The sequence below is a fragment of the Cryptotermes secundus genome, unplaced genomic scaffold, assembly GCF_002891405.2.
Source record: "Cryptotermes secundus unplaced genomic scaffold, Csec_1.0 scaffold333, whole genome shotgun sequence".
Classification (NCBI taxonomy): domain Eukaryota; kingdom Metazoa; phylum Arthropoda; class Insecta; order Blattodea; family Kalotermitidae; genus Cryptotermes; species Cryptotermes secundus.
Genome location: NW_019742965.1, coordinates 12,953 through 34,175, shown reverse-complemented (window position 1 = coordinate 34,175; position 21,223 = coordinate 12,953). Strand labels below are relative to the sequence as shown.

Below are 21,223 nucleotides of genomic sequence, written 5' to 3'. Positions count from 1 at the left end.
ATATTGTAGAATGACAGGATGATTCACAAATGATGGATTGAAAAGGATTTGGAGAAAAGAGGTTGTAGCCTATCGAGGTATTATCACGAAAGTTTCCTGAACAGACTGGAGAAGGCCCGAAAAACTAGAGGCAGGGTAGCCTCTGTTCTCGCCGAGATTCGAGCAGAGAATCTTCCAATTTTTTTTATATATACTAATTTGCTAATTTAAACACCGTCCTCGTGTGCGTTCCGAATATAGACGTAGAATCACCTTGCTCGGTAAATTTGTTCCACGAGTTTATTTTAGAAGCTCAAAATCGAGCCCAGTTCGAAAACCACTCCATGATATATAATATTTTATTTAATAAGTTGTCTTGTTCATTTTCAATTGCCAGAATTATTACTGTTAACGTGAAACAATATTAAGGTACTAAATAATACTTTTTACCCCATAATTTTTGTATTCTTTGCACAAAATGTATCAAATAGAACGAAATGTGAGGTTGTGTATACGGTTTCGCATGATTCATGTACAAAAATATTTAATGAATTTCAGTTCTGATTGGCATTCGTTGTTTGTACTGAATAATGTTATATTTTAGCGTCCTGTTGCACTGATTCTCGTCCGTGATATGTATGTATTGGCCGTCTTGTAGTGCACTCAATCTCACATGTCACTTCACTACATGTTTCGGCATCACTGTGCCATCCTCAGATGCGTTGTTTTACAGTGCTCGCAGCCAACAAGGAAGGACACATCACAAGACACAGTATACACAATATAGGAAAAACGACTCCCATAGTGGAAGAATCATACAATACGCGAGTTTGAATTAAGACATATAAGATGATAAATCTTAGCAAGTTTTAGTGTATACAAATTTTATTATAGTTGATGAAGAATTTACATTTTAAATAATTTTATGAACGACACATGATGGCAAGCAATGCAATTGCTTAGCGTAAACAACGCACCTGAGGATGGCACAATGTTGCCGAAACATGTAGTGAAGTGACATGTGAGATTGAGTGCACTACAAGACGGCGAATGCATACGTTTATACTGACGTTGAGAGAGGGACCTCCGTTGGTACGTGTAACTTAAATAAGCATCTGGAGCTGAACTTTGCACAAAACATTTTATCTAAAAACATCTATCATTTACAATGTCAGTTAAAAAAAATGAAACATAAATTTAATTAGGCTAGAATTTCTATTCGAAACATTAAAATTAGTCAGTCTGGAGCTGTTATATGTAGCTATCCGCAGCTTAAAGCAAACCGAACCAATATTTGATCCGAATTTTAAAAACTTCGTAATATTATAATCCGAAAATTAGGTACAGTTGAGAACAAAATTCGTCACTGGACAAGATTCTAAGCCACTTCCACGGGAATATAGGGGAGTGGAAATAGAGCTGCGTGCAAAATGTACATAAGAATTGAATGGAAAAGAATGGTCAGATTGAAACTTTTGTCCCTTTATTACAAGCAAGAACACCCCCTATACACTTTGGACTGGAGACAGTGCGGGTCCAGGGATAGTGTTGTTGAGATTGCCAGGGTGGATTTCCTGACTCTATCGTGACTCGAACCCTCGTTCTCCGAATTATAGCCACTCCCTTTACCGACTGAGGTACACTCTTTTTACGCAACAGCATTTCTTCAATCCAAACATAATTATTACACCTCCTCAAAATGGTCATTCTCAACATAAACAGTCACCCCAAAATGATCACCAAAATTTCATTCTTATTAATAATGTCCAACTCATGAAGACCAAATTATCTGAATATCCCTGATGTGCATTAACTTCTATTATCCGTTCTACTAATTTATAACTCTCGTGTTAATTCCAATACCTTTCTCTATGTGTAGAGAAATCATTCCTTTAGTAAAGAAAACTGTAGACCCATGTTACAACACTTATCCAACTGAACAATATTTTAGCTCTTTGGATAAGACGAATATTATTATCGTGACGTCAGAAGTTGTCATGACAACGCAAGCTTAAAGCTAACCCTGGGCAAATCGACCAGAAATTTTCTAGCTCGTGATCTAGACACGCTTGCAGTGAAATATATTTTCACGGTACAGAGACACCCACTGCGTCGAAGTTTTCGCTTGCGATGAGGGCAACAGATATGCACGTGGAGATACGTACGTAAGTAATGCCTATACTGTGGCTCGCAAACCACAATTGCCGTATTTAAGGAAAGACCAAAAGTCGAATTATAGTATTTAGCATCAGGGAGAATTGAAAAGTCCTGCGCTGTCCCTCCTCCAATTTGTCAAATCATGAAACGAAGCCAGGAAACTGCTACTTTCTTTGGCATTTTTCTTTCAATTCAGGTAACGGGCGTAAAAAGCTAGCGAGTTCGCTTCACGCTGACAGTATTCAGTGCTCATCATCATCATCATCATCAATAATCTGTCAAGACGACAGGTCCACAGTCTCTTCCAAAACAATTCCTCCACTTAATGCGATCTAGAGCTTTCTCCTTCAAATGACAGTATCCTCTTCTATCCCCAAGGTCATCCAGCATCTTCTTACGTCTTCTTTNATTAACACTTCTTCATTTCTCACATAATCGGTCCAACTGATCTTCTCCATCCTTCTCCAACACCACATTTCGAAACTTTCCAGATGTTTCTGATCTACTGCCCTAAGTGTCCATGTTTCAGCCCCATACAGAGCTATGCTCCAAATGTAGCATTTTACTAGTTTCTTCCTCAAATTTAAGTCCAATTTGCTGGTAAAAAGATTCTTCGTCTTGCTAAATGCAGCTTTTGCCATGGCAATCCTGGATTTAATTTCACTAGTACACCTTCCATCATCTTCAGTGCTCATATGCTTTTCAAATTAAAGACATTCCGTGGCAGTGACCAATGCGCTCCCTTGTCCTCTGCAGCCGAGGAAGATGCGAATCTCTCCCCTCTCTGGTTCATCTTCTGGTTAGGGCTTTCACGATCTACGTATGTACTACTCAGATTTTAATCAGTGATTAATTTCTTCCTTCGTATAACCAGGTAAGAAGTACATCTCTGTGGCTCACGTATACATTTAAAGAACGAATTTTAATTAAATCTAGCAGAAGTCGTTGTAATCAAAATTCACCTTAGTTCGAGCCCTGTCTGTAAGTGTACGCTGTAGCAACTACTTTACACGAAGTCCAAATCCGATGTTATAATTGTTCCCGAAATGGGCAACGGTAATGTTGGCACTTGTGTAAGTACCTTGCTGTGAAGATATGGGGGAATAGAGTCATAGGACCACGCTGTCTTCAGTTCGGCAATGGAAGCGCATGGTGGATCCATATTTCATTCACAGACATAATTCACTAATGTAAAACTGTTACTTTTAATATAATAACTGTTTAATATATATAGTCTACAAAGTAAAATTTTAAAACTTCGTTTCAAGCTTCATGCAGAAAGGATATATGACTGATATGGACGAAAATTAATTTTACCCTATAAATTTTAGCCTAAATTTCTTATATAATTTTCCACGAAAATTTGTTCAGTAATTTGGAGACAAAATTTTCAGAATGATGGACATTTTTTCCTCTAAACTTTTTAAACAGAACTGTTTCTTCTTTATTACTTTCTGATTCCTTGCAGCTTTCTCGAGCACACCTGTCATGACACACTATTCAGAAATGTCTTCGTCTATGTACCGACTACGTCAGCTGCTAAGATGAGATTGTGTATTGTTCGAATGATATGAATATAGTCAATAGTAAAAAGAAAATGGTGTGAAAGGAAGCTGTAGTGATATTATACCCCAATATTCTTTCCGGACACATTCCGAACACAAAGTATATCAGCCTGCTCAACCGTTATTCAATAAATCCGCCGTACACATTGGGTTGTCCTTATCGCATAATTAAGAGATAGAGGGAAGTCGTGATAGAACTGCATGCATTCATATATTCGGCAGTGGTTGGAGCTGAATGGTTAGCTTCACTCCTCTACCGTTTCATTCTGGAGATTGAGCCCCTTTCATCCAATAATTATGATGATAGGTTAATCACAGAGGCCGTCGAAGAGGCCTCGGCGCCTACCTAAATTCTGAGCCCAGGTTGTCGTTCCCTAGCTATGGCCTCTCTGATCATTTCTGCGACAACAGCTTCGCAATTCACATAGGGATAATGCAGGCCTCCCATACGTTACGAATAAGAAGTTTCAAAAACACTTGGTCATTCCTTGCTTGTATGCTTGTTTAAAATCTTACGTTTTACAAAACTAACATCAGCTGTTTCCAGCGGCATGATTTCGAACGTAACGGGTGAAGCTACAAATGCTGACAATGTCCTTGGAATGTGCCACAGTGGTTGCCTGACCAGCGATGTTGAGAATGCAGCACAGTGATAATCTAAACAAGCTAGGAAATGTATGCACAGCAAAATATTCTGGAAATGTGCTCTGTTATTACCTCTAAATTTCCGTCCCAAATGTATTTGATGACATTGTACTAAGATTAATCTGTTTAATTATCCCTAAAATCATGGGCCTATGACTAACGGAAAGTGAAATAGGAATAAAATGTATTTCACGTTTCTATGCAACTTTCTTTCGAAACAACTTTTGTTCCAATAAGTATGTAGCGACTTAGCTCGAATTTCGCTTGAGACAGGCATAGAAACCCATGCAGCTCTTCTTAAAGAGTGCACATCATAGTCCATGGCTCCAGAACACATTGTCAAGATTCATTTGATACCTCATATCTGAGTGAGATTTTTCAAATAGTGACCCTTCAGACTTTTATTTAGAACGTGCCTGGTTTGAATCATGGCTGGAACACAGGTTTTCATGACTGGTTTTTTGGGATTCCCTATTACCTAAAGGAAAATATCAGGACAGTGCCCACAAGAGGATGTGACCGCTTTCTTCCTTATTGTCTCCAAATCATCATTTACTACTCATCCTACCGTTCAACACTGTATGTAGTCTGAGATAATTACAGTGTTTTTATTTATGGTAGATATTTTCATCAGCCGTTGAACTTTATAAGTGAAATTAGAATTGAATTCCATCGAATGCAACAATGTTTTCAGTACGAAGATAGGTTCTGCAATAAAAAAAATACATAGCCATAGGATCCTCCTTGTCAGGCATTATAGACAGAATCCTTATTCAGAAGTGAGAAAATACGTGAGACAGAAAAATATGGTCACGATCCCGCGGGACTCGGACCTGAGAATGACTGTGCTGAAGAGGGTCAGCAGCAATTGTAAACGACAGACTCATCCTCTCGTTAGAGAGGATATTGCGTAAAGACTATGACCGCATTATTTCAGTTGAAGAAAGAACTGTGCTCGCGATCCTCAAGGGACTTGGCGCCAAGAAGAATTTTCAACGGGGCTAGTAGAAATAACTAATCATCATCTGCAAGGGCTGAACTTGTTACGCCGTTCCGTCCTAATATATAAAGCCTCATTCTTCTTGGCCGTCTTGGATTACGTGTTCGTAACGGTTGATGATATGAAAACTGCTTGGGAGCTCCTTCTGATGGCATCTTTTGTAGATATTTCAGCAAATTCTTCTTCCTTGTATTTGTTTGCCCAGTTTCCTTTTTCTAATTGTGACTTTCGTTGCTCCTTTTCTTGTCCCATAGAGTAACCTGCTACTTCATGTAGAAACCGCATTCTGCTTCTTGCAGTCATCTTCCCTCTGTTCTTGTAAGAGTCCATGTTTCACTGCCACACTTCATGCATGACAGTATCGTGGTTTTACAGAAATTTAATTGCGTAGTAAATAAAATTGCATATTTTTAATTAAATTTTCTTTTACTAAAAAGGATGTGAATGTAACAACATTTTTATTTACATTATGTAGAATTTTATTGACCGATGTTCTGTAAGTAATCCTGGATTTTATTTCTCTCAAAGACTAAATTTACATGGTTTGAAAACATCAAAGACCTAACCGGAGTTTATTTTGCATGACATTGACGCTGTGTTTAAATATAGTGATTCAGAAAGATGGACACAATTTCAATTGGCTATATTTCCTGAACTATATGTTGCATTTGAATTCTGTAAAGTACATTTGAAAGAGGATGTTGTAAAGTTTCTAACGTTTCTAACACTACCGCTAGAGCACTCCAGCACCGCGTCAGTTGTAAGCGAGATGGCTACTGTGCCAGAGAAGATTTTTGCATTCGTGAGTTCAGTAAAAGTGAGTCTGTGATTGGGATGCAGCGTTCATTTCGTCGTAAGTTTAACATCCAACCTCGAACGAGGAAGAGCATTTATCGTTGGAATAAACAATTTGATGAAACTTGCTCTCTGTGTAAGGGTAAAAGCCCGGGCCGATCGCGTGTATCGGAGGAGAACGTGGAGTGCATTCGAGTGAGCTTTGAGCGTAGCCCAATGAAGTCAACCTGTAGTGCTAGTAGAGAACTTCGACTATCGCAAACAATTGTCTGGCGTGTATTGAGGCGCCGGTTAGTGTACAGACCATACCACCTACAACTGGTACAGGCTCTTCGCGCAAACGATAAGGTAAAGCGTGTAGAATTTTGTGACCGTATGCCCAAAAACATGGAAGATGAATTGTTTCCGCCTCGTGTAATTTTTAGCGATGAAGCTACGTTTCACCTAAGTGGGAAAGTCAACAGGCACAATGTTCGCATATGGGGGCTACAAGATACCCATGTAACACTCGAATATGTGAGGGACAGCCCGAAAGTTAATGTGTTCCGTGCAATATCGTTAACAAAGGTTTATGGACCTTTCTTTTTTTGATGAAAACGCGGTTACTGGAGTAACGTATCTTAGAATGCTGCAAAACTGGCTTGTTCCTCAAATGAATGAAGATTCAGATTACATTTTCCAGCAGGATGGAGCTCCACCCAATTGGCACCTGAGTGTTCGACATTTCCTGAATGAATCTCTGCCTAACGATCGATAGGTCGCATGGGGAATGAAGACTTGACACTTCAGTTCTGGCCACCGGGGTCTCCTGATCTCACACCCTGCGACTTTTTCCTGTGGGGATTTGTGAAAGATGCAGTTTACGTACCACCTCTTCCCACAGGTTTGATTGACCTAAGAAACCATATCACAGCTGCGGTGAACTCAGTGACACAAGATATTTGTCATCAAGTGTGGGATGAATTCAGCAACTGTCTAGATGTTATCGGTGCAGCTGGAGGGGGGCACATTGAACATCTATAAACTTCCATGTATATATAATCAAATGTAATTTACAGAATTCAAATGCAACATACAATTCAGGAAATATAGCCAATTGAAATTGAGTCCATCTTTCTGAATCACTCGTATATCTGTAGCGTTTAGTCCCAGCGTTGGTTTGTTTTTCAGTGAGCAGTTCCACAGATTAATGCTTTGAGAAATAATTTTGAATTCATGAAAATGTTAAGAATTGCAGAGGTAATGTTATCATAGCACCCATGTAAACTATTGTCACAACTAAGATGGACGGTATCAGAAATAGTCATGGGAAAGAAGATGATGAAGACAACGGTGAAGAAGTTGATGAATTTCTGTTCAATATCTATTTAATTTACAACATTACAATTCTTTGATTTCCTAGGGAAATCGGAGAGCAAGGACAGTCCAGAGAAAGAGAAATCTGATCCTCCAAAAGCTAAACCAGTTAAAGCACCATCCAAAGGAGGTATGTATACATGGCTGTGCAATTGGTTTCCATAGACAATGTACTACAAATATAGAGTCCTTCTCTCTGTGAGCAGCAATGTGTCTTATATATCAGAAGTATGTATTTGACCTGAAATAGAAAGGATGTTTTGTAGATGTAAACAAGCAATGATAAGTTGCTACAGATATGATATACCTGGAAAAGAAATATTATATTTTAGTGTCACATTGTGTGTGAAATTTCTTTATTTTATTAAGTCAACACAATACATTGGCAAATGTAGGGAACACTAGCAGAAGAATACAAGAAAATGTAAACAAGTCAAGGACCTGCTGATGGCCTAATGAGCTGATACGTGTTGTAAGAAACGAAGAAGTTATGGTGTATCCTTATTACCTGTTGTGGTGACAGAATAAAATAAAGAAGCCTGGAAACAAGTATAAAAAAAAAAAGGATCTATTATACCAGCTGTAACAGGCTGTGGAGGCCCATAGAGTTGTGAGACATCGAGGCTTACATTTTTCCTAGACAGTCGGCTGGCAGATTGCAGTGTGGTTGTCAGCTTTACACATTGGGCGCCTTTAACCCCCCCCCCCGGAAGATTCCTGGTATTCATTTATATTAGAGGCTTAGTCAACCCTAGGGCCATAATGCCAATGACCTTAAGCACTTCAGTGAACATGATGACTATGGTGGTAAAATGGTAGTTAATAAGTTTGCTACAGGTATGTAGGCACCTGAGCTATCTCCATTCTGTAAGTGAGCAGCCTCCCTAATTTTCTTGCTAAACATACCCTCACTGTCCTGCACCCTGGAGACTGCGGATTTTTCAAGAAGGGTCAGTAAAGACCATGGGTCTTTTAAAGGCTTAATGGACTTTGAGCTGAGGTGATGAAGGAGGTTAATCTTATTCTAACATAATCTTAGTGGCAGCAGCCATTACTTGCTATAGCGAAAATCTCTCTGGGGTTAGGATTTTGCAGAATAAAATGGTGATACTGGAGGTTAGCTATATACATTATTTACATATATCGTTCTGATTTTACAAAACCAATTACTTCCAACACTACTTGTCCTAGGTCATGGGTCCTTAAAATATCCAAGATTTTCTCGGCTATAATTTATGACTGCACTTACTTTGAAGCGCAGAGATCATGGCAATGGACAGAGAAAATTCTTGAGTCCTAGGACACCTTTTTGGTCTGGTTCTGCAAGCTCTGTATTGGGCGAATTTCCTCAAAATATCGAAAAGCTGACCGGCATAACGTCCTGTAGCAACTATTAAATTTTGTAGTAACTGGTTCCTCTGTGCCTCCAGATCTGGGGTATTTTATCAACTGTTCATGGCTGAGTCAACATTGCTCATTGTCCTAGTTACGCTTGAGAATTATGCTGGATGTCTTCATAGCTGCATCGGGGTTCTTACACCAGATAGCCAGTTTTCTGTTAGCCAAGTTGGCCTGTATTACTACAATGCAATATTTCAACTTCTGTCCCTGCGCCCTCTCAAACCCAAGATTCTATAATTTTTCCGATATAACCTTAATGGCATAACAGGATCATAATATATAAAGACAAGGATAATATTAGGATATGCACTATTAATTAATTAAAAAAAGGCGTAGTTTAACTTATTTCACAACATTCATACATACAGATGGAACACACAAAAAGACAGGGGAACACACACAAAGGTCTACACATGACAGAGACACAAAGAAACACATGACTGCAGAAATAGAGAGACTGTGAGACACAGAGAGACACGAACAGACAAAAAAAACATGCACAGAAAAAGAGACATGAACAGACAGATGCCTAGACACAGGCGAACAACTAAGCAATGACAATGGGGGCATTGCCATCTTGGAAAACTTCATCGTTCAGAAATAATGTCTGGGTTGTGGGCTACACATGATTACCCAACCTGTCCATGTACTCCCTTGCAGTAATTCAGCCATGAATGGTAATAATGGGACCAACAGAATACTGTACCATGATATTTTTGTCGAAACCATCACAAAACCTCCCCAGTGTTTCACTCTTGCAATCAGACACACAAAAAAAGGCAGAGATTGCACACAGATATAGAGACATAAACACAGGAATACACACAGAATCCCAAGACAGTGAGCTATTACTAGATATATAAAAACACAGAGACACACAGACACAGAGAAACACACAGAGGAATAATGACACAGAGGCACATACAAATGCAGAAACACATGCTGAGGGATAGAAAGGTAGACCTGGCTGGATTCATGCATACACAGAGATGCACAGAACAGACACACACACACCTACATGGAGAAAGTACCCACACAGAGACAAACAGAGACATGGACACACCAGACTCAGAGACAGACACACATCATGTATAGATACAAAGATACCCACTTGGACACACACACACAAAGGCAAAAACACTTAACACAAACATACATACACACGCAATGGCAACAACACTGACAAAGAAACACAAACATACAGTCATACAGATATGTATGCATGGATGTCAACATACACTTCACACAGACAAACTCACAGATATCTTCTTTTATTTGTTTGCCCAAAAATATTGCATACATTATACAGGTTACCTACGATATTAAATATTTCCAAACTCCATCAATGTTTTATGATGCTATATCAGATTGAAAAGGGGGCTAAAATAGTCTCAAATTATAGCTGGCACTATAGTAGTACCATAATGGCAAACAATTGTGTACGGTCACATGGTTCTCAGAGACTTAGGCTACGGAAGTCCCACATTCTTAAGAGAGTCAGTTGCTCCATTCAAACACATGTTACCCTGGTGAGATCACCATTGTGACACCAACTGGCATCACAAAGGAATGTCACTGTGGCAAGACAATTTAACCAGGCCTCCTGATGGTTCTGCATAATTTCTTCTTCCAGTGTCTGTCATGCGACTCCTGCTAAGGAGGAAAAAAATACCTTTTTGTGATGCTGTTATTGCACATAAATCGTAAACACCAAAGAGTCTTATTCTTCTTCCCTCTGTTATTAATTGATGATTCTTGCTTGCTTTCAGAGGCTGGATCAAAGTGCACTACAAAGGAGCTGCAGCAGTAACAATCACTCACAGGACTAGAATCAGACACACCATCGCCATAGATAGCCATAGAGTGAACAGTCTACACTTTCACTAAGTGTCGATACTCAGTACTAGAACTACAAACATGCAAAAGAATGCCTGGACCATTCTTCAAGAATATCACATCCGGTTAATCATTTGTGAATTTGTCAATAATTAACGGTCAATGGAAGATACTGAAAGAAATGATTAGATTCATAACAATTTGTTCTGGTATACTTCAGGATTTAGGGTGATGGGATAATACTGAAAAAATTCATAGCATAATCTTCCTTACAAATTCTAAAATATGGTTTTAATAACATGGATAATAAATTGCTGTACTGTTGATTCAATTCTCAGATCTTATATTAAGGAAAAATATTAGAGTCTTTGCTCACCACAGACACACAGCATAAACAAGATGTTAAAGCTAGACACCATTAAATATTACGATGTCCAGAAAAGATAAGTGAATTAAATTATGTAAGTTCATTATCTGAATAAAAATACAGAATTCAGAAACAAGTGAAACATTTAAAATGCTGAGAAAAAATGGCACAACAACATAAATATACATAAAACCTAGTCTACTGCTGCTGATACAAAATTTCCCCTATTAGTTATTAAAATATATGTATTAAAATTATGTGCTTGATAGTTACAAATTTAATTCTGTTCATGGAATTCAAAGTACCGATATCCACCACATATTATCCGTTGCTATGAGCACATCATTCATATGTTGGTCAGTTCAAGGCTTCCATAAATTTTGTTTAATACATAAATATTGTTGAATGAAAATATCAAAAAACTATAACTCAAATTTGAAAGAAATACTTAAAATTTAAATGTGACAAAATTATGATACCAAGAAGGAGACCACTACTTTCAAAACATCCCCCCTCTTTTTTATTAGAAAATAGGGATGAACTATAACAGTTACTGTACTATCAAATGCCTTCAACAAAACAACAAATAAATTAATATGAATACAAGAACATAGTGATTGTTGTTTTTTAAAATAATTAATTGTATTCTGTATACAAAAATCATAGCAATTATTATTGTTATTACTACTACTACTACTACTAACCATTTTAAGGATGTATCATTACAGAAATAGAGAAACTGATTGTTATGGTGAGAAAAATCACTCGAAATATACACTGTGATGCATGATGCATTCAGCATTAAAAAATTGTCTTGTCTTATGAGTTGCTACTTGCAGTAGCACCACCTTTGAGAAGTAAAATTTTCTGTTTCTTTTCCTATATTTGTATGTGATCTAGGCATGTTTCTTCCACAAGATGACAGTGAAAGCAATTCATAATTTTCTTATCAGACTGTAGTTTTGAATTTGCTTCAATAATTATGTATTTCCTTTTTACATTATTAGACCTTTTCTTGCCAAACATACCAGTTTTCCCTACTGTCCACATTTTTCTCTCTAAATACATACATTTAGTCCGTTACATTCCAAGAGTCTGTAAACACTGTCTGATTTTTAATGCCATCAGTGTGAAGTGAAGTGAGTATTGATGTACTTGTAAAATGGCTAATGTTGCTTTCAGAGAATTTACAAATGAGCAAGTGCTTAGAATCACTATTATGTTAATGACTGCATTATTGTTGCTATAACAGCAATGATCTTTTCTTAATATCAGACAGGCTATAGAAGTTTGGCCTCATAAAACAAGTTTCTCATGGTTTTCACATGGCGTTAAAATATATCGGTTATAAATAGATAGATAAGATGTTAAGATATTCCAGCTACACCTAAAATATGAGCCATCTTCCTGTACTGGTTTATTAGGCTTTCTGCATAACCAGACAATGAAGCAACCTATCCATGATACCAAAAAAAAAAAAGGAGAAGAAATGTTAAAAATAATGAAGCCTATACATATTAGTATGCATGTGCACACATATTCTTAATACTCACTCACACACACACACACACACACACACACACAAAAACCTTGCATTTTTTTTCCCTCAGATCCTGTAATTTATTAATCATCACATTTGAATTGTTTGGTCACCCTATTCCCATTGATGATTAAGTGATTGGTTTAGGATAGAGGGCAATAATTTTTAAATAAAAATCGGATTCAGTTATTTCAATCAATCACATATAAATTGAAACTAAATGTCAGTACTCCCAACATCAAAAACATGAATGACCGTTTTAAAAACTTATAAAGTCACAATAACTGCAGTTCTTTGCTCAGATCTCCATGCCATTCTTTAGTTTCCTTAATATCTGAAATATAATAATGGAGTTGTGGCACACGAAAAAAGTGATTCTAATTTTGTAATTGTATTGCTTCCACATGAAGTTAATTCGTTGAATTACTATTGGATTTCATGTACTTCGTTCTATGTGTGGAAAGAGGTACATTTGAAGATTTCCTTACCAAAAACATTTTGACTACAGATAAAACTTTTAAATATATTTCCAATACATATATATATATATTTTCCTGCTTCTATTACAAAGAATTAAGCAGTTGCTTCCTCAGTAAGAAATTTAATAATAACAAAGTTAATATTCCCATTTGGTAATATATGTTTTGGTCCAATTTCATAACATACCAAGAGTTCAGAACACAAGCCATGAATACAGATCTCAGATTCATTTAATGTAGAGGAAGAAGTTTAGAACTGTTACTTTCCTTAGATAGTTGAGTGCAGCGTATTAAAACCGAATGTTATATGCAATTACCGAAAAACTTTAATATGAGATAATATATCAAGATTTCTAGTAACAAGCATGTTGAGCTGCTGTATAAATAACAAATTGTCATAAAATAAGAAAGATTTTTATTTCATCAAACAGACTCTTTTACAACACAAAACAGGTATCACAAAATCAGGCCATAATTTGAAAGTTGCACAATTGGAGTTTATAACATTTTTATGTGGCATCATCAGTTTATACTTTGGAATTAATATTTTCTTAATTACATCTATTGTTTACTTTGAAATTATGTAGTTTCATATCATAAAATTAGATAACTTGCTCTGTGTATGTAAAAATATTTAAATTATTTGACACAATTGAAAATAAAGGTAATTAAGTATAAACAAAGATTTTGCCATAATAAGATTAACATTTTAGAAAAATAATATATTTGTCAATAAAGAGTTTATGGATATATCCTTCTTGCAGATTGATTCTGAAACATGAATTAAAAATGTAGAAAATACCTTAATTCTGTCAGTAGTTCAAATTAACAATAGTAGAATTTATGTTACTGATTATGGGGATCCCTCCACCACCTTCCACATTGTTCAACACATGACAGAGGAGGCAAAGCAACAATGTGCTTGGCAAGCACTTGGATGGCTGGCCATTTGTGAACACTAGCCGTTGAGGAATTTTGGTGCACTTGGTGGCCCTAAGACAGGCTGTTTTGATAATGAACATTTCCTTTTTCACTGTACCTACTGAAATGGGCATCAGCCCTATTTACCCTGTGAGTCTGTTAGTTCAAAACCTGTATACAATGACTCACCCTGCTCCAATCGTGAAAATGAATACAATATGTAAATCCAACACATCAACACAGTACAAAGATCAAAAGCAGAATCAACATGAACAGATTTTCCATTCCCAATAATGTGGCAAGTTTCTCTGCAAGTATTCAGCTTTCTCCTACTATATATATTTTCACTGACACTATATATTTTATGTCTATACACGTACAATAATCTTGATCAACCAGCATTACAAACTTCAGTCAAGGTTGAACTTGGAGTAAAGAGTTTTAACTTCTTAATACAGAAAATTTTCAAGTATAACAATGGGTATTAATTGTGCAATAAAATCACAGGTATGAGATGATCACAAAATAGTTGCTCAGTTTGAATAGGATATTTTGTTGAATAATGAATTGGAAATGATGTGAAAGGAAGCAATCATGGACTCAGTTGAGGTGCTACCCAGCATTTGCCACACAGGACTGAGGGTAACCATGAAAAACTTTGATCAAGCTATTTCATGTCCCATTCAAGATCTGAACTGAATTTGAGCTAATCTGCTCAGTCTCACAGGTTAAGTTTCTTATAACTCTCACACACGCACACAAAAATCTCAGTCTAATAGACTTTAACTTTTGTGTTAAACAAAATACACTACAACACAGACTTCTGAAAATAGTCTGATTTTACATCTATTGAAGTATGGTAACTATCTTTGAGTCTGCTGACAGATCTACTTTCACAGACTCTGAATGTGCATATGAGATTCATTGTGCAGTAAACTCGGAAACGTGCAACCGGCCTAATTAAATTCTCAGCTTAAGATCATTCATAAAAAGATATACCAGCTTGAAGAGATTATACTTAAATGGAGTGGCTCACTGCAAAAGTTATAACATTCTTCTCAGTCCTGCAACTGAATAAATATCAGCCACCATAAGGATTCATTCATTCATTTTATTTTTCTTCGAGTAATCCATAACAGTGATCATCACCTAGGATATAGAAGATGTCCACATACAGTAAAATAAGATACAATAGTGGCCATACAACAAGCAGCCTTGTCAGTTGGTAATATAGTAATACAAAGACATTACACCCTATTAAGTAATACAATAATACATTAATATGATACATTATACACATACAATTGCAAAATAATATACAAATATAAAATAAGTGTATAAGTCAATGTAAAAATGTGACCCAAACAGCAACATAAATAGAACTTGATTTCATTTATCAGACCACTCAAAGTATTCATTTATTGAGTAAAATGATTCCTGTAAAAAAAAATTCTTAGTAACCACTTTAAACTTATTAACATCATATAGCAATTTCCTTATATCCCGCGGGAAATGATTGAAAATCTTTATACCCATAAAGTAGGGACCTCTCTTGCATTTGGACAAGTTAACCGAAGGCAAATACAAGTTAATGCTTTGTCTTGTATTTATTGTATATACCTCCATGCTAATTACAAATTTAGATGTATTTTTGCTACCGGCAACAGCAAGGAGTACATGTATTGAGAATAAAAAGGTAAAATATTTAAATGTCTAAAGAGTCCCCGACAAGATATTTTGGGGTTTACATTAAAAATAACTCTTATACTTCTCTTCTGCATTATAAAAACGTTTTTACTATTAACAGCATTTCTCAGAAAGGGAAGACCATATGTAATGACAGAGTGAAATATATGCAAAATATACCATCCTTAAATTCTCTATCGTTAAAAACAATTTGAGAGTTCTAATAGCAGAACAAGCAGAATTCAACTTAGTAATTACTCTGGTTATATGTCCTTGCCAGAATGTCGAATCAAGTGTCACTCCCAAGAAATCAATGCAATATGTGCTATTTATTTGCTTGTCCATGAACTTTAATGTGGATTGGTCAGATTGACTCATTTTTGCTTTAAAGTACACAGAATGAGTTTTTTTTTAGATTCAATATCAATGAGGATGATCACACAGGAGAAAAAAATGCACTCTAGCAAAGTTACTGAATAATAATCCACCCATATTTTAAAATGTTCCCCATAAAATAAATCACATTGTAATGATTTTACGGCTGATAGATTCAAACACATTTTTTAATAATATATATTATTTTGTGACAAAAACTGAATTCTGTCTTGATTTCTGTAACATCCAGGATATTGATTTCTAAAGCTTACAAATAAATATAATTTATTTCTGTAACATTCATTAATGCTACATATCCTATGCACTTGAAGAAGAGTTGTTAAATAAACAGATGATAGAACACAAACTATTGTTACAAGTTGCCTGAAAAATAAAAGCCACACGTGCAGCCACTGTCCTATAGTGAATATCTGTTCACAGAACAAAGTCAACAGACACTTTGTTGAATTTGTCTATGGTGTACACTGTTGGAAATAAAGCTCTTTTTACCCCCCACTCCAATGTTCAGAGAAGGGATTCTAATATTGTTCATACAATGGTTCCAGAATTTTTGTTCCCAGCACGTGCTTTGGGTGATGCAATATTTTATTAACAATGAGTCAGGTTTCATGCGTTCTTTTGTATTTGCACTAGAATTTACTTCCTTTCTGCATGACCACCTATATGGCAGCTGATATTTACTATACCTCAGCACCAAATAGAAGCCCGTAGCAATTGCACTGAACCACTCCATGTATTGTACATGTTCAAATAAATGCAAATGTAAAATGTTCCATTTGTTTGTTAATACAGTACTTAAATATAAGGTACTAGTTGAAGTTTTATATGATTTTGTGATATGAATACAATGGATGTATTATATGAACTGCACTTTCTAGAGCTAACATCCTGCTTTTCCCTTATAGCCAGATATATACATATAAATATATCACTATCCAGTTAAAGGAAATTGTATCATACTGTCAAAAACTAGAACATCTCAAATGTAAAATTAAGTCATGCATATTGAATATACAATAGACAACGAACACATGTCCAACATATTGTAATACTGAAACAGAAACTGTCAGAAAGTTTCAAAGAATCATCAGAACTATGAAGCCATTCTTCACACTCATGCTGGAAGATAGTGTTAAGTGGCTATATGGAATTTGTTCCATTAAAAGAAGAAATACTAGGACAACTAATTACAATGCCAATTATATGTTGTCTTCTAAATGTTTATCATATTCAACGCATGAGTAAATGTAGGTGTAGTAAGGCTTCAATCAAAAATTGAACTCAAAAAGAAAATATGCTTTATATGTTGTACAGCTTAACGTTTTTAGAACTAAAGTGCAGTTATACCTAGTGTACAAAAAAGAATACCTCCGTGTGTAATGTCAGTCAACAGTATGCTAGGAAGGTGTGCCATAAGCAGTAAAATTTGCAGTGTTATGCTGTATTGGCTTCAGGTCTGACATGAATTTGTTGAGATGCAGCCAACATTTCAGTGAACACTAGTTGCCATCATTTGGAACATGAATGGTCTGTGAGCAGTATATATAGATATCTGGGAGAATGTCTGGTGGGAGTGGTGACTAGTTAGTGCCCTATTGTGGACAATGAAAAGCCATCTCAGTCATGGGAGATGATTTATTTCCTGTGATGTAGCTGATCCCATCTGTTGCTGAGTGAGAATCTATTATTTGTCATTTCCTGGATATACAAATATTTCAATGGTCTACCTTATTGAATTGGGGATGGCAGCTATAAATATTGATGATGATTTGTCTTACAAGTGAAACCCATGATTGGTTTCAACTGAGTACCTCCACAATGATCCAGATAACTCTATACATGGACTCACAAACCATTCTTGAGACTGTCATGTTGACCATGGTCAATTATATGGTCAATGAATTACATGGCTCAAGCCTGAGAGCCAATATGATATAACTGAAAGCATAATGTCAAAAATGCAATGTGTTCATGATCCTTCCAGGTCTGCTTGAGCTCTCAGAAGTATTGTAATTGTGTAAGATAAAGACTAACAGTATTTGCAAAAATGGAAATGAGATAATCTGAGAGCACAGGTTAGCCATAAGCTAGACATGAATATGAGTTTTTATTAGATTACCTAATATGAAAAGAGTTTTAGTTATGCTGCTGTATCACTACCGCTGTGTATGTTGTTTGTAACATTACTAAAAAAGAAACTTTACATGATACACGTATTTAAAAAAAATTGATCCATTTCTGGAACCTTCCATTGATGAATATATTAAGTATATGTGAGAAAATTACTGAAGCTTAAATATCTGAAAGTGATTACAGAATGTCTTGACATATGAGTTGATGCCGTGAGGTACTTTCAATTGATTAACAGTTGCCTGAAGATGACCTCATAGGGCCGAAACATTTCCCAATAGTAAAATAAAATGCAATTTTAATGACATTTTAAAATAAAATTTATGTTGCATTAGAGATGGAAACAAGTGAACATGTGATGTATCAATGCAATAGGATGCTGAAATATAATATTAGTAGAAAGTAAATTTTCACTTATGGGAAGCTATAGGAATATACTATTTTAATCTTCACTGATACACCTTTTCCACTGTAAAAGTACAGAATTATTACACACATAATTGCTAATGAAAATTAGAGATGGTATGAGTTAATGTTGCTCAAATTGACCCAGATTTGCGAAAGGCTACACCTACATTTTTATTAAGGTCATGGAAGTATTCTGCTAACAACTCAGTCACAGTTTATGTTCCATTTACGCTGAAGCTATTATACATATTCATTAGATTATCATTGAGAGAGCTCCTGAATATGATTAATTTATCTGTATGAGCTATGTCATAAGTAATCAACACATGGGAGCTCTAGACATAATGAGACATACTTAATATATGTAGTATCTGAAATGAACATTGGGTATCCAGGAAATTGAGTCCTATGTATTTAATGAATAATGTAAATCAGGTGAAATTTAAGTATTTCACCGAAAAGTTGGCATATACATTTATGTTGATATGTAAATTTCTGTCAATTAAATGAATTAGAGAAAGAAAATAACTGTTTCATAAAACTTTTCCAAATTTGCTTCTGATGCATCTTCCTAGAATTTACTGTTTAAAAATAAATAAACAAAAGTCTCACAAGTAGGAATGAATTAGAAATATCTTATTATAAATTTGTGTTTCTTAAAATAATTATGTTCAGATTTTAAATGTTAGAGGGATTTTATTTTCAACTCTGCATCTTTATTGTCACTTACTGATTTGGATTATCACATCTTGTTATTATCCATTCAAATTCCCCATCAGTAGTTAGGCAAGGTAGGCATGAATAAGCATGCCACTGAAGCGCCATTGAACTCATTACAGTGACTTACGCAAAGTTTTCAACAACCAGAATTTCCAAATAAATTGTCAATTGCTAAAATTATAAATACAAAACTGTGTATTTGGTGTATTCTTTATGTAGGCCTATGTTAAATAATTGATGTCATTAGGCATGTAACGCGCACAACTCTTCCAAATTAAAGTGCATTTTTATATGTGCAATCAATCATAGAGGGGCCTCTGGATGTACAGCCAGGTCTGTATACAACTGAAGGTGTTCATAATAAAATTAAATGGTCTCTGGACCCATTCATATAGAAGGTAGTGCTTTATAGCCTTAAATTATGTGAACTGCTGTACATAATTTTATGAAGATATTTTATAAAATAAAGGCTTCAGTAAGACATAAGGCATCAGCATCAATATTTTGTCATTCTTTGCCCAACAAATTCTCTTATGCTAAAAGCTGAAACTTCAAGGACACTCCAATACCATAACATGCCACTGTACTTGCTAATGAATCCACTAGCCACTGAGTCTCACAACCTGTGAACCCACATTAATGTTATCCTCCAATCTCTGTCTACTCCACTTTTCTTTCAATATCTTATGAGCAAATTATTAATCTCCCCACCAAAATTCTGTGATTTTGTTTTTTATTTATTTACTTCATATCCATGGATCATTATACATGATGTAGGACAAATCAAATACTTTACAATAAAATAAATAAGAATAAAAATAATAATAGTGTAATAAATAATATAATGATATAATAATATGCACTCTTTGTCATCCATTCCCTACCTACAAGACCAATCCACCACAAAATATGAAAATTTCTCTACTGCAACAACACTATGTTGATTAATGATAAAGTTGTCCCTGTGCTTAACTAATTAAGTAATACATGATGAAGACATGTGGGGTAGTGGATGTATAGACCCACGTTATCATGACCTCAGCAACAGTTGGAGATGACTGGTCAGCCTCACTCCCCAGCACCTTTTCCCCTGGGGCAAGAGCTCCCAGTACCCATTGGATAGGACTGTTCCTCACTATATAATTTGCTAAATAGCCACTTCATTCCTTTGAGATCCACTGAGTTTTAAACGCCTGTAGATTATGTTCTTCCAACAAAGCAAGAGAAAAAACACCTTATCCATATAAAATTGGAAATATTTTCATACTTGTGGGAAGGTGTTGAGGAGAATATTTGGACTGAACATGGATGATATAGTATGAGGTTAGAGAAAACTGCAAAAGGAGAAACTTCATAATTTGTACTCTTTGCAAATATAATTAGAATGACGAAGCCTAGGAGAAAGAGTTTGGCAGGGCATCTATGAGCACTACAAATACGAGGAAAGGAATGCATGTAGGTTTTTGGTGGGGAAGCTAGAAGGAAAGAAACCATGAGGAAAAACTATACAGGATAACATTCAAATGGATCTTAGAGAAATAGGTCGGAGTGGTATGGGCTGCATTCATCTGGCTCGTGATGGTGGGTGAGTGATCAGATCATGTCCCTGCCGATTTTCCACCAGGGAGGCAATCGCCGGTGCCCATTGTACAAGAGGCTTTGGACATTTATTAAACTTGATATGTTGTTTAAATTAAATTAGACAGTTACTGAGTGTAACAACCATACTGAAGGCACTGAGTTCATTATTCGTCTTGACCGTCTTGACCATTCATTGACCCTGGTATGAATACAGCACATACATTTGGTGCAGTTGATCAGATATCTAGTAGTACCGCTCCG

General features: G+C 35.8%; 1 long non-coding RNA gene across 1 annotated transcript in view; it reads left to right on the top strand.

Moving 5' to 3' along the window:
- LOC111873437 overlaps nt 1–19,867 on the top strand; it is a 29,428-nt gene extending 9,561 nt beyond the window's left edge. The window contains exons 3-4 of the long non-coding RNA XR_002844387.2: nt 7,544–7,627; nt 10,668–19,867. This is a non-coding gene — a long non-coding RNA (uncharacterized LOC111873437). The remainder of the gene's footprint in view (nt 1–7,543; nt 7,628–10,667) is intronic.
- The last annotated feature ends 1,356 nt before the right edge of the window (nt 19,868–21,223 follow it).